At 41.0% G+C, this 14,812-nt stretch overlaps 1 protein-coding gene across 3 annotated transcripts in view; it reads right to left on the reverse strand.

Annotated features, from left to right (window-relative positions):
- ANKRD44 (ankyrin repeat domain 44) overlaps window positions 1–14,812 on the reverse strand; it is a 330,782-nt gene that overhangs the window by 207,306 nt on the left and 108,664 nt on the right. The window lies entirely within an intron of this gene.

Here is a 14,812-nt window from a genome sequence, read left to right on the forward strand (position 1 = left end):
CTAAAGTGAATGTACCATGAACACCACCCATCATTGAAACTTTGATAGGCCCTTAAATCCCTGACAAGGAAACTACTAAATCTGTGGTTTTGTGTATACAATCCCTGTTATGAATTGAATCGTATCCCCACCAAAATTGATATGTTGCAAGCCCTAACCCCCAAAGCGACTCTATTTGGAGATAGGGCCTTTAAGGAGATAATTCAGATTAAATGAGGTCATAAGGGTGTGGCCCTGATCCAATAGGACCGGTGTCCTTATAAGAAGAGGAAGAGACACCAGAGCTCACGTTCTCATTCTCTCTCTCTCTCTCTCTCTCCCTCTTCCTCTCCCTCTCTCTCTTTCTTCTCTCTCACACAGGAGGAAAGGCCATGTGAAGACAGAGTGAAAAGGTGGCCGTTTGTAAGCCAGGAAGAGAGGCCTCACCAGAACTAACCCTGATTTTGGACTTCCAGCCTCCAGAATTGGGAGAACAAAAATTTCTGTTGTTTAAGCCATCCAGTCCATAGTATTTTGTTATGGCAGCCTCAGCAAACTAAGACAGTTCCCTATGATTTCTCTACTTCTTGTTAGACAATGTTTCTTGTTATCCTCAAATAATTCCATTCCTAGAGGATGCTAATGGCCATGTTTCTGGCCACCAGAACACTTTTGTGACGATATTTGGAAAACCCTTGAAATCATTCCCAAATGCCTCCCATAGGTTTAGCCAACAAGTACTGTCTTAAACATGATTACATCTACTGCTTATTAAAAGTAAGTGGCATGATGGCAGGTTAGGGAAGAAGAGGGGGTGTTACCAAGCTCTTATTATTGAACTCATCTACATTAAACAAGATCCCAGCATGCAGTAGAAGGATCTATATAGTGTGATGGAAACACAACCAAAAGAACAGCTAGCTCCACTTGGGTAGGAGGCTGGGTGAAGACAAGGGTGTATCCAAAAAAGCTTAAGGAAGGCACCTTAATGAATAAATATGATTTGCTGACAGGGAAGGAAGACAGAGGAGGTACAGGTGTGCAAAGGTGTGGATGTGCAAAGAACCTGATATGTTAGTGACCAGAGTGTGGGGTAAAAGAGGAACAGTGGCAGGCTTTAGGGTTGATGTTGGGCTTGCCTGCATGGCAAAAAATCCCATTCAAAGCCAGTCTCACACTTGCCAGCCACACGCAAAACCCATTTCTACGTGCAACTTGGGGGTGAGCATGATCATCGCTGCCCAACCTCCTCATGGGATTGTTATTAGGATCAAATGAGGTAGTACGTGAGAAAATCTCCTGTAATCAGACAACCCTACATAGATGTTTTCATTAAGAAATGTTTCACGATGACAAGATGGAGTAGTTGATAATTTTAACCTTAAAATCGTTGGTAATTATGCACACACACATGCACACACACATGGCGTGCACGCGCACACACACACACATTCACCCAAACTTCTAGAAATACCTTAGTCCAGTAGTCAATTAGATGACAGCAGTTTCCCCAATGTGTGTGACCATAAGAATCACCAGAGATGCCTATTAAAAAAATAGTCCCAGATCCCTTTCCTAAGGATTTAATACATCCAAGGTGGGGACCTGCAAATCTAGATTTTAACAAATACCCATCAATTCTTAGGAAATGGTGGCAAACACTGACCTCAGATGAAATCACTAGCGTCACATACCTTGACCTCGCCCTGTGATCTGCTGTTGGGAATGTGAGTTGTCATTTTCCCTATAAACACTCTTTTCTCTTTTTATCCTCCTGTTGGCTTTCTTACAGGTTATGTTGCTGTTTATTGCTAGTTTGGGGGACCAATATAAGTACTATCAGTAAGACAGAGTAAGATTCCTTGAGGAAACACTATGTAAAAATGTCAGAGTGCAGAATGGATATTTCAATATGCCAGGAATTTGTCCCTGGGTTTCTCCTCTGCCATAAAAATTCCCAGCAAATGAATACATAAATCTCTTTTTCTTTCTCCAAAACACCCTCTCAATTCTGCTTGTTGACAAGGTGTATGGATAGTTTCTGAAATTGCCAACAATGAAGTAGCAGGAAAGAAGTCTTGAAAAGAATACAAGTTTACTGCTAGTTCAGTCTTAGCTACTTGCTCTGCCTAAAGACAAGCAGATCCTTCCACACTCCTGCTAACTACCTGCTAACCAAGTCTCCATTCGGGTTACGTCTGCCCCATGGCAAGGACCACATTTCACACAAGACACAGAGCCAGACACAAATTCAGGGTTTCAACAAAAAAAAAATATTGAATCTTGTTTATCTGCTCCATAATTCTCCATCTGCTGTGCTCATGGCCAAATGCTCGTGTGTGCATTTCTGCCTTTTTGGACCTTAAAAGAAAACAAACAACAAACCTCCACAACCAGAGAACGATAAGTAGAGGCAGTGTCTGACAAGATTTTCATGTTAAATCAGGAGTAGTCAATCAACAGCTGAACAGTTAAGATTCCGGGGAACAAACCCAATGCAGTAGTTAATGCACCACTGTTTAGTCACTTTAAGGTAACACAATGAGGTGAGCACAGTCTCCCAATTGCGAGTGTACGGAATACGTACATTCTGTTGCATTCACTCAGTCCTCACACTTCTGAAGAAAGGCAAGCATTCCAAGCTATGGCTGGAATGTTACCAAGGAGAAGCACCCCGGGTGCGGTGGCTTACACCTGTAATCCCAGCACTTTGGGAGGCCGAGGCGGGCAAATCACGAGGTCAGGAGATCGAGACCATCCTGGCTAACACGGTGAAACCCCGTCTCTACTAAAAAATACAAAAAATTAGCCGGGCGTGGTGGCGGCTGCCTGTAGTCCCAGCTACTTGGGAGGCTGAGGCAGGAGAATGGCGTGAACCCGGGAGGCAGAGCTTGCAGTGAGCCGAGATTGTGCCACTGTACTCCAGCCTGGGCGACAGAGCGAGACTCCGTCTCAAAAAAAAAGAAAGGCACCCCAAAAAAGCTTCCAGAGAAGGGTGCCAGCATAGTCCCTCAGCAGGGAGTGGTGCCTCTGGGACTAACGCTGCTAAAAGCTACTTTATAGAGAATTGTCAAGGCACAGAGTCCCCAGGAGCCATCAGGAAGAAGAGGCTGAGCTATCATTATAACTCTTCCAATACTGAAGCCACATGTATGCATACATATGCGCCTAGGTACATATGCATACCTATCTACACTCAGGCATGTATGCATAGAGACACATGTTGATTCACATGCAAACCCCTTCTACTTCCTGTGGAATAAAAAAGCAGCTGTTCTCCACATCCCAAAGCCTTGCTATATGGACATCTCTAGCCTCAGCTGTGCCATGTGGCTACCGAGACATCGCCTTCACAATTAGGAATCTAAGCATCATGGGATTTCAAACTAGAACTTCACAGATAACGTGCTTTGCTTCAGCTGAAGCTGTGTGTTTGTATGGATATAATTACTGAACGGAATACGTACATTACCATGATTCTTGAGCAAGTAATATTTATTTTTTAAATATTATGACAGCTTCTTCTTTTTTTTCTCTCCACACTCCCAAAAACATTCCCAGAGAGCACTTTGGCACTCCTTTTTGTTGGAATTTTAATGCGATCCTGCTGTTTTATTTTTCCCCAGGTAAACACTTAACCTAAGAAAAAATTTTGGGGAAAAGATATATCTAAATACTATCTCTATTATATGATGTTTAAGGCAAAGAATATTCTAATTATAATATTCTTGCTCATAAGTATCAAGGACACATATTCTGTTGTTCATTAATTTGGCAACCATTATAACTTTTGCAACTTTTGCCTTAACTTAAATACGGCTTAGAAGCAAAGTCCTACCTGCACAAGAGCAGAGTCCCAAGCCTTGGCATGTACAGATACTTCTTTTTAAAGTTTCACACATTTTAGCACTAGCATATATAACACGAGTGCTTTGTGTACAGTAGGGTCCAGAGTTGAATAAACACAAAATTGTAACAAGGGTCAAAATTGAGAAAAACAAATAGTGATAGGAAAAAAGGAGATTCAGATACCATGAAATCATTGATCATCATCCCCTAAAGAAATTTAAATTCTTAAGAGAGGTATGCAGTCTTTTTAGCTTCAATTGCTAGAGTTTTCTTAGCATACTTAGCAGCTGCAAAATGATTGTCAGTGCTGCAGATATTGGTGCAGTGCCTCTGGTAGATTCAGAAGACAGAAGGACACTTCCTGGGCCAAATTTACCAAAGGCACAAGTGGGATTTGTTGTTCAGATGGGACCTGTCCTTGCCTTCAAAATCACCAACAACTAGCCCCCTACTACCTTTCCAGGAGTGTTGACGGCTGCCTTCTAGAGGTGACTGTCTGCCAAGCTGATGACACTTGACCCCTCTAAGATAGAAATGTGGAACAGAAAGGCCCCTTGATCTTATAAATTTTGTAGCTGACCTTGCTAACCCTTGGAACTGAAATCTAATCAGCCGAAAGCCACTTTCTCTACCCACATCCCCTATCGGCACATCCAATAAAATATTCTGTTTTTATTCTCACCCTGAAAACAAACTGGGAAAATACCAGACTTCCAAAAATAAAATGCTAAATCAAATATGTACTAGAGATAGTTATTCTCAAACTTTGAAGTAGAGTCAAAATTCCACTAGGGGGAGCAAGATGGCAATTTGTTACCTGGGAGGTAAAAGCAAAGGTTCAGGATGTGTAATTAAGGAAGTAAGGTAGTTGAAAAATCCACTTTATTAAAAACATAAAAGAACTCAAGCTTCTGAAAGAGTTCTTAGTCATAAGTAAACATGCACACCATGCACATACTAAAACAAACAAACAAAAAAACACCAAACACAAAATTTCCTATTGATCCCTGAGGATCCAGGTTTTAGAAATAAGAATAAAACTATCTAAAACCTAGGTGCTAAGGGATCGTTTTCATCATCTGTAAAATCCAATTCAATTATTATGTCAATTCCACTAAAAAACTATGCTACTGATGTCGTCAGACACACCCTCCATTTAAGAATGAAGCCCATCATGGGTTCTACAAAGAGAGCCAAGCTAGTTTAGAGTATCCACTCCATCCGGCTATGAAGTCATCAATGCCCTCCCACATCCCGCAAAATCCCCTAATGAAACCACCATTTTGATTTTTGCTAAAACCACTGTATAGTGTATTTCACTTTCCCTTTGTCAGAGTTGCATGCTCTGTACTAATGAATTGGCTTTGGAAGAGAGGCAGAGTGACAGAGGCTGTCGTTGAGCATTGGTAACTACAGTCAATGGTAATAAGCCCAAGCAGCATCCAGGGATGCTCCAGCATTTCATTCCAGATCCTGGTGTGTTGCTTGTGTTTTTCTGATTCGATCAGAAAAAGAAAGACTCCAAGTCTAAAAGAAAAACATTTTGCATTCCAATCAGAAATGGGTGTTGGGAATCAATCAATAGCCAAGAAGGAAAAATTGATATTCCTAAACATCTGTCCCTCCTTGAGCATTCTGAGTACATATGTCATTAAAGTAAGATGGGAGTGTGTTATTAGTAGCTGATAGCTGATACAGCAATAATCTAGCCATATGAAGACATCAACTTATATGAACAAGCTGAAACACTTCGTTAGGTAACAACTGTTTTTTGTAGGAGGCAGTGCTTGCACTTTTGTGAAAGGATAATAAAAATTTGTTCAAGTCACTAGATTTAATGAACAAAACCTGCTAACTCAATTCATGTGAGTTCTGCTGTGTGATCTGCTGCAAGGATTTCATTGAATTCTTCCTGAATATAGATCACCCTTTACTTGAGAAGTTCACTCCATCCCAGAAAGATAATGATTATCATAAAATCAAAATCTGTTCCTCTTAAGTACCATAAGAACAATACAAAAATATACTGAGTCCTTATAAATACATTTTTTTAAAAATCAGGGAGCGAGGCAGGACTGCATGTCTGAAAATGTCTCCTACACGCTATGCTGCAGAGTAAATATATATAATATTTTCCATTATTATTAAAAACAGAAAAAACATAAAATTCCATGTTATAGTAATACCCTCCCTCTAAGTAGCGTATTTGTTAACTCTATATTTAACATTATGAAAAAAGAATTACATCTAATTAGAAAATGGAGAAAATTAATTTATCACCTAATCTTTTCCCAATGAAAATAACACATGGGTACTGACTATGAAATAGTTACTCAAGGACCGACTACCCCAATTACCCAATTTTTGGAACATTTAATCCTTTGTTGCTCCTTCCTTTCCTGAGATTCTCTTTGGGTGTTTCTCTGCTCTTTAATACCACTAATTAACACCCTCACCCAATGGCCAACCCAAAGTAAAACAAAATTCAACTTTGTTACCAGTTCCACACAAAAGTTGGGCCAAAGGAAGTGACGAAATAACAGTATCAGTTAAATTGAAATCTGGAGGCAATGTTAATTTTTATTGACCTCCTGTTTTTTCCATAGTAGAAAGATTAATGCTATGGTATCAGACTGACCTACAATTAAATCCAAGCCATTTCCATTTCAGTTTTCTCATCTCTAAGATGGGGTTACAATAGCCATTTTATAGATGTGTTTAAAAAATAACAACAGCCAGGCGCGGTGGCTCACACCTGTAATCCCAGCACTTTGGGAGGCCAAGGCGGGCGGATCACAAGATCAGGAGATCGAGACCATCCTGGCTAACATGGTGAAACCCCATCTCTACTAAAAATACAAAAAAAAAAAAAATTAGCCGGGTGTGGTGGCGGGCGCCTGTTGTCCCAGCTACTCAGGAGGCTGAGGCAGGAGAATGGCGTGAACCCGGGAGGCAGAGCTTGCAGTGAGTGGAGATTGCGCCACTGCACTCCAGCCTGGGCGACAGAGAGGGACTCCATCTCAAAAAAAAAATAAATAAATAATAAAAAATAACACAACACATGCAACACCCCCAGCATGGGGCCACATGCCTGGTGTGCATGAAATTAAAATAGGGATGATTGTTTACCTTGAGTTAACAAGCTCAAAAACCTTCATAGACAAGTACATTTTTGTGCATCCTAAAAAAGGAAAAATAAGAGATCTTGAAAGATTTCCTAAAATACTACAGAGTACATAAATTGAGTTAGGATTATAACCCACTCAACACCACCTCTAAAGCAGAGGGGCCCATCATATTGGGAGAGAAGCTTTTACAGGCCCGGGAGCAAAAATTAAACTGAGCATGACTTGGCCTTTGTTACACTCAGCAACCTCGAAATTGTCACACATTCCCTCTGTACTCAGAAGTCTAATCTATAAAGCCAATAACTCACTGAGCTAATACATCATTTCTTGTTGACTAATCAAAAAGTAACTGCATATATTCATGCCGGCTTGATGGGACCTGAGATTGTAATTTTGCTACTTAAGGTTACATGTAGTTTCACCTTTCTTTTGTGATCTCCTGATAGACACAAAGGAAATGAATTCCCTGTCTGGAGCTGTGACGAAGCCTAACGATTTGCCTGTTAGTGACAAAGTTGAGACTAGAACTTAGTTTTCCTGATTCTTGCAGCTCAGTACTTTCTCTCACATGTAATATAATATATATATAAAATTCATGATCAGAATTCAGCTTCAGTTTCAACATACCTCCTATGGAGAAATATTATACACTAAGGAAAAAGCTGCCATATATGAGACACATTCTCTCTATATATATACATAGATATTTACACAAATAGTGGCCAAATGCATATATATAGATAGATAGATATAGATATAATTCCTTACAACAAAGTGGCTAACAATAAAATAATCTTACCAAAAGAAAGAAAACAAAGGGCTACAGTCTTTCAAAGTTGAGGGGGCTCAGCATGGGTCTGAGTTATAAAGATGAAGAAGGTAGGCACTAAGCAGAATTTTGAAGGATGAGACTGGGGACTGGAGAGTAAATCTTTCATGCTGGAAAATAATAGAAGATGAAGTTAGAAAAATGAATAACTGGGTGGGGGGAGCATCACATCAGCATAAGGAGCTTTAACCTAATCTTTCTGGTGCGATCATATAGCTCATTACACCTCAAACTCTTGGGCTCAAGCGATGCTCCCACCTCAGCCTCCCAAGTAGTTCAGACTACAGGCACAGGCCACTGTTACACCTGGTGGATTTTTAATATTTTTTTGTGGAGAGAGGGTCTCGCTATGTTGCCCAGGCTGGTCTTGAACCCCTGGCCTCAACCAATTCTTAGCCTCCCAAAGAGCTGGGATTACAGTCATGAGCCACTGTACCCAGCCTTTACCTAATCTTATGGACAAACAGGAATGGGGGTCGTGAGCAAGAGAAAGGAATAGAGTTTTCCCAAGAATTTAATCTGGCCAAAGTGTACACTGAGTACTGGAGAAGGAGAGATTGGAGTTAGAGGCCCAGTTAGAAGGCTGTTGCTACAATCCAAGCCATCACAGGAAAGAACTTTCCCATCTTTTTTTTAATCACAGTCTCCCCAGGTGCTACTTACAGGGATACGGTGAAAACAACAGATACAGTTTTCGGTTCTTTGATGTCTGCTCTATTCCTGGATGCAATTTTGGCCCAGCATCTTGGCCACTTTCCTTCACTCTTTATATATAGCCCAAATCCCTTGCCTCCAAAACACTAATGTTTCCAGGTGAAACTGAGGTTACTTCCTTTAGTTCTGGAACACTTCCATTTTTTCCCCCACAGAACCTCTGCGGATATAAGCTCTGTTTTGTCAGACTTGTCACTTGATCGCTGAATTTAAATCATAACATTTCAAAAATAGGCCACATCCATAAAGAGAAAGGCAAATCAAAACAAGGCAGACAGCCTTTGCCAAGTGCCATATTTCTATCAGGATCTGCTGCCAACTACCCACAGATTTTTTCACTCTGTCTAGTTTCAAATGGCTTGAGATCAAACCTAAACTTTAGCTAAGATAATTAAATTGTGTTGGGGAGTTAACTTTTAAAGAAAGCTAATTTGGGCAAAAGGACAATGGATCCAGGAGGTTAGTTCATACAGAATATTTAAATCCATGTAATTTTGGTGAAACAAAAAGAACAACTATATATACTTCTGCAACAGTTTCCTGTTTTGAAATATTGGTATAGAGGTTTTATTTCTCATCTTGGCTTGGGTTACATTCTTTGTATAACTGTATTTTATTGCATATTGAATTCATGTAGTTGCAAATATGAGAGGTGGATTTAATAATGTTAATCAATATAAACCACTTTAGTGGTCTTTGTGGGGAAAAAAGAAAAATGGCCAGATGATGATTTTTAGGGTTGTAGGTATATTCAGTATAATTTATTTGTCTGTTCAAACAGAGACAGCAGTTCAGTTTTAGGGTGCATTGGAAAACATGACTTTTTATTACTACCTGGTATGTGCATCACTTATCATAAAAAAGACAACAATAAAAAAGTATTCCTTATAAAAAATAGCAGAAAATGATCCATAACTACAGAAGTATCTTCTTGTGGTCGTGAGTAATTTTAATTTTTGAGAATCTCACAAATTGGAAGCTAAATAAAGCAATTCAAGTGTCCTTTAGAAACAACAACAAAATCAGCATGTAGAAATGAAAGGTACTCTCAGAAAGGTGGCAATCGCTTGCTACATTTGAGGAGGCTGGAACTACTGTATACAAGATATATGGATTAACTCAGTCACATTAAATCATTCATGATTCAGGCAACTCCAGATTGGGTTTGTCTAAAATCTGTTAGCACCTGGGTTCTTTCCAAACACCAGCAAGCAATTTTTACACAATCAGGTCTTTCCAAAGCCCATGACAATTTTCCTTTAAACCCTCTCCTTCCCTGCTACTGTTCTTTTCTTTGAATTCCACGTGCATTCTTGGAAAGACAGTGAGTAGTTAAACTCTCACCACCTCTCCACAGGTGAGGGACTAGGGACATGTGCAAAACTGAGCCACCTTCCTAGCCCTGGCTGTTCTGGCCATTGTCAATTTTTTTTTTTTTCCTAAGGCATCTTGTTATAGCAACCATTCTAAAATTTAAGGCAGTGGGTTGACTAGGACCTGAATTAGTTTCTGCCTGAGATGACTGGAAGGTCCCCCACTCCCTCCCCAGCCAGAAAAAGTCACACGGAATGAAAATCTATTAGAGAATCCCCTCAGTGTAGTCTTCCAGGAAGCATCTTCTCATTTCCCCATCCAAAATCATGGCAAGGACATCCAGTGACAGATGTCAAAGGGAAAGGATAAGGCAGCAGGAAAAGAGAGGAGCCTAAGAGACTGAAAAACATTTGATAATATAAAATGGGAAAATGGGAAATTCTGCCAAAAAAAGAACAGTCATATCATATTTCCTTTCACAGACACCAACCCAGTGCATAGCTCCTTTATTTCTTTACACACTACCCCCTCCAACAGGGGATAAAAGATATGTTTTCTAAAACTTAAATCTGGTACACTTCAGATAACCACATTCAATTCAACAAAGATGTATTAAGCATAAGACATTTACTGAGCATAAGAAATTCAGACACTGGAGGCCAGGCGCAGTGGCTCATGCCTGTAATCCCAACACTTTGGGAGACCAAGGCAGGCTGTCACTTGAGTCCAGGAGTTCGAGACCAGCCTAGACAACATGGTGAAACCGCATCTCCACTAAAAATGCAAAAATTAGCTGGGCATGGTGGCGCACACCTGTAGTCCCAGCTACTCGGGAGGCTGAGGTGGGAGAATCAACTGAGCCCAGGAAACTGAGGCTGCAGTGAGCCATGCTCACACCATTGCACTCCAGTCTGGGCGAAAGAGTGAAATCCTGTCTCAAAAAAAAAAAAAAAAAGAAAGAAAGAAAAAAGAAATTCAGATACTGGAATGTCAGAGTCAGTCTCTCCCTTGATGAGGTTACCAAGGTGTAACAGGAAGTATACAAATACACACAGCCAGAATGTAAGGCACACGCCGCAGGAGAAGTGCATGGAGAAGGGAGAGAGATTGTACCTGGCCTCCTGAAAGATGCAGCCTCTGAAATGAATATTGAAGACTGGGGAGGATTTAAACAGGTAGAGACGGATGGAATGGTAAGGGACTGTCCCTTCTTCATATTCAGAAGGCTGTGAGCAGAAGCTAGGAAGCCTGAACATACACAGGGAACAGTTTCATTTGGCTGGAGCAGGGGAGAAGTGAGGTAAGCTGAGCAGTAGACAGGGATCCTATCATGGAAGGTCTTGAATACCAAGCTAAGAAATTTGAGCTCTCTTCTGTAGAACTGGGGGAGCAGTGGGTGGTTTTTGAGCAGGGGAGTGACCTAAGATTTGTGCTTTAGAACAATCACTCTAAAAATGGATTGTATGATGACCTGGAGGAAAAGGCTGGAGCGTCATAACAAGTTAGGAAACTGCAATAATAGTCTGCACAAATGGCTCTGGGGATGGAGTACCACTCAGACGTTAGAGGAAGCATTCTTCTGGTGGTAATATGTGAATCTAAAAGGTAAATTTGGCCGGGCATGGTGGCTCACGCCTGTAATCCCAGCACTTTTGGAGGCTGAGGCAGGTGGATCACCTGAGGCCAGGAGTTTGAGACCAGTCTGGCCAACATGGTGAAACCCCGTCTCTACTAAAAATACAAAAAATTAGCCAGGCATGGTGGCGTGCCCTGTAATCCCAGCTACTCGGGAGGCTGAAGCAGGTGAATCGCTTGAGCCCCTGCGGTGGGGGTTGCAGTGAGCTGAGATTGTGCTACTGCACTCCAGCCTGGGCGACAGAGCAAGACTCCATCTCGAAAAATAAAAATAAAAATAAAATAAAATGTAAATCTATCTCCACCTTTAATGTAGCAAGGGCTAGTCTCCTCAGAAGTGGCTGCCTACATTCAAAAAGATTCTCACCAACTTCTTCCACAGGACACAGGGCTCGGGAGCAGCGCCAGCCCGACACCGGCGGAGGAGCACCGGAAGTTCTGCAGCACTGGCTTTCTTTGCTCTTCCACCTATGCATGCTCCTTCTCTCTAGTGGCTTGCCGAGCCTGGTTAGCTCTGAGACCGGAAGTTCTGAAGTCAGTTGGCATCCTACATCTGTGCAACCTACTTCTCTCCCCACTCCACCACAGAAACCAGAGCCTCGAGGCTTTTGGCTTGGGTGCTGCCTTCACAGTTTAGGTTTTGGTAAGAAGAAAGCTTATCTTCATGTCATGAGAAAGAAAAAAAAATGTATCTTTACGTAACGAGCTGAAAGAACAAAACAAGTATACCTAAGCCAAGTACATGCTATCTTTATTTCTTTATTTCCACACTGAAATTTAGTCAGGGATAAAACTTACTTTTTTAATCACATGAAGTTTGAAAAATAGGAAGTACTATGGGAAACACCTAATGCATCAAAACCCCTGTGCATTTTATCTTTGTCTTATGTTTGCTGGATTTTAATCTTAGTAGGTTTCCTGTTGCAACAATACAAAAACAGATAAAGAAAAAACTTAATAACCTTTCCTACCAAAAATGTGAACAGCCCGTGTTCTTGTTGGTAGATACAGATACAGATATATGAGATTATCGTTATTTATTATCACAAAATGGGATTTTACTATTTCCCCCACACACACTTTTTTTGAGATGGGGGTCTTGCTATGTTGTCCAGGGTGGCCTCAAATTCTTGGGCTCAAGCGATCCTCCCACCCAAGGATCTGTAATCCAAGTAGTCTGGATTACAGATGCATACCACCATGCCTGGCTTATTTCCCTCTCTTACAATTTGCAAGAATAATGACATACTGAGGACATCCCCCAGGTCGATAGCTACAGGATTAAATCATTTCTCTTAATAACTATATATAATACTATTCCATGGTATGGATATACCATAACATATTCAATTATTCCCCTTTGAGTGGGCATTTGGGTTGTTTCTAGTTTGTACCACAACAAACAAGCCTCTATCAGTGCTTATCCACATTGCGCAGAGAAGTGCTACCAGAGCCAAAAGCATTTTCTGAGTACCTACAATATGCTATTTTTATGAAATATACAAAACAAATGTGTGACATAGTCCTTTCCTAAAAGACTGCCAAATATAGCTGGGGAAATAAGCCTAACCCACACAAAACACTTAAACTGTGTAAGACAGTACTGAACCATGTTCTACAGACCTCATGCAAATGGATGCCAAGTTGTCCTTCTGCACAATGACAGGTAATCTGGAGGTCCCTTTAGCCATAATATTCTAGGAGCCTTCTTGATTCAGAAAAGGGGAAGCATGAAAGGCTAAGAAGCCAGAGTGGTGTCTCTGGAGGAGGCAGGACTTGAACAAGGCCTGAACATGGTTTAGATGGAGGGAGGAAAAAAATGTATTTTGGAATGACAAATGAGGCAGGGCACAGCACTGACTTTAGACATGTATATGTTCAGAAGAATGACCTGAGTTACAGCATTTCTAAACACCCTCTTCTCATACTCCTCCCACCACCACCACCCCCCAGCCTCTGCTTAAAGATATAAAAAATTCCCAAGCGTGGCTGCCGCAGAACATCACACTAATTTAAAATGCACTACTTCCAGACAGCACGAGCTTGAAAATACCTCCAAATCTCTTCCTTCCCTGTCCTTCTCATGCCCTATGCTACCCCCTGCCAAAACACATACAACGCTTGCTGTGCCCTTCAAACAACAGTAGTCATTTAAGCTGCTCCTGCCCATCTGGAAAATAATATGAATAACATGAAAGAAGGCAATAATGAAGTGACTGGAATTTAGCAACCAAAAAGACCTCAGTTCTTTTGATAATCAAAAACTTTGTTAAAATGTTGACATCGACTGTCACTACGGTGTTGGTCTTTCACTCTATGTTGCAATAGTATGTTTGCAACTTCTCCAAATCCATTTAAATGAAAACATTTAATAACAAGTTTTAAATTTTATCATTTGTTAAATATGATTTGAAAGCTTAGTGTATGTCCTGATATATATTATGCCTTGAGACTGAATATAAGTAGTTCTATGGGAAAGTTCTTAAAATGAATTAGGCATGAGTAAATTAATGTGTTTTTAATCTCAAAGACTAGAGATTAAAAAGGCATGTGTAATTTTTAACTGAGAGGTGGTGCCACAGAGAAGTCTATAATTCTCTCTTTTTCACTACCCATCCCAGTTTAAAATTAGCTTGCAGCATGTTTTTTAAACATTAGGAAAACAAGATGCACTCCCAGAATGTTCATGTGAAGGGCACGTGCGAAGACATAATCTTGACAGCCATATTACAGAAAATAAGGGAGTGAGTTACTGAGTTTTTAACAAGGAGAGTGAGTTACTGAGTTTGTTTTTTTTTTTTTTTTTTTTTGAGACAGAGTCTTGCTCTGTCGCCCAGGCTGGAGTGCAGTGGTGCAATCTTGGCTCACTGCAAGCTCCGCCTCCCGGGTTCACGCCATTCTCCTGCCTCAGCCTCTCCGAGTAGCTGGGACTACAGGCGCCCGCCACCACGCCCGGCTAATTTTTTGTATTTTTAGTAGAGACGGGGTTTCACCGTGGTCTCGATCTCCTGACCTCGTGATCCTCCCGCCTCGGCCTCCCAAAGTGCTGGGATTACTGAGTTTAAATAAAACCTAATTTGCTGTGTGTTTTTATTTAGCAGAATTTTGAATGCCGTTGCCTCCGTGGCACTAGGCAACCACAAAGGCAACTGAGGTCTGAGACAAGGCATCAGGGAGATAGGGTCCTTTGGCCTCCTGTGGCCCAACTGACATAACTGAGGTTGGTTCCTTTCTTGGTATCCACACCCCCCTCTCCTCACCAACAATCCCCCTGACGTTGGCTCTGAATGATGTGGAGACCCTGTTAGTGTTGTTGCATGTTAAATCTAGATTTTGGAATCTGCACTGCACACCTTAGGTCAAA

Source organism: Nomascus leucogenys, chromosome 22a, assembly GCF_006542625.1.
Source record: "Nomascus leucogenys isolate Asia chromosome 22a, Asia_NLE_v1, whole genome shotgun sequence".
Taxonomy (NCBI): Eukaryota; Metazoa; Chordata; class Mammalia; order Primates; family Hylobatidae; genus Nomascus; species Nomascus leucogenys.